Here is a 643-nt window from a genome sequence, read left to right as displayed (position 1 = left end):
CAAGTAAATCATTTATCTCCACCTCATGAAGGTCTTTTTCTGGAGTTTTATCTTTTGTTTAAAACATGTTCTTCCCTTTCTTAATTTTCTTCGACTGTGCTGGTTTCTGTGCGTTAGAAAAAACAGCCTCCTCTCCCAGTTTTAAAGGTTTGGCCTTGTTTATCATTCAACCATGCCCTGGTTCTTGGTTGTCTCTCAAATGTTTGTGATTGTTCAAGCTGCTTTCTTTGTGCTTAGTAGCCACCAGTAGTTGACGGTGTGCCAAGCCCCATCAGTGACCCAAAGGGAGGATCTCAGTCAGCACCTAGATGCAGGCTGACTGGAGCCAGACCCTCAGGCAGTAGCTTTTAAAGTATGCAGAAGTACCTCTTTCAGGGGAAGACTAGGAGATGGACATTTCTGTCTCTTTCCTCTGCACTGAGCCCTGGGGTAATAGCTGTTAAGAGCTGTTTCTTGTTTGCTACCATCCTGTTGAACCCTTGAACAGAAGCCCTGCTGGCCACCAGAGCCAGGCTATCATAGGATGTGTCCTCTGGGCAGCAGCCATGAAAGCCAGGATGCCAGGTGTGTGTACAAGATCCTTTTTATGGAGATACGGGCAACGTGGGGCAGGGCAGAGGGAGAGCATGAAAATATTACCCAC

This window comes from Neophocaena asiaeorientalis, unplaced genomic scaffold (genome assembly GCF_003031525.2).
Source record: "Neophocaena asiaeorientalis asiaeorientalis breed wild unplaced genomic scaffold, Neophocaena_asiaeorientalis_V1.1 scaffold148, whole genome shotgun sequence".
NCBI lineage: Eukaryota > Metazoa > Chordata > Mammalia > Artiodactyla > Phocoenidae > Neophocaena > Neophocaena asiaeorientalis.
Note: the sequence above shows the minus strand (reverse complement) of the source record.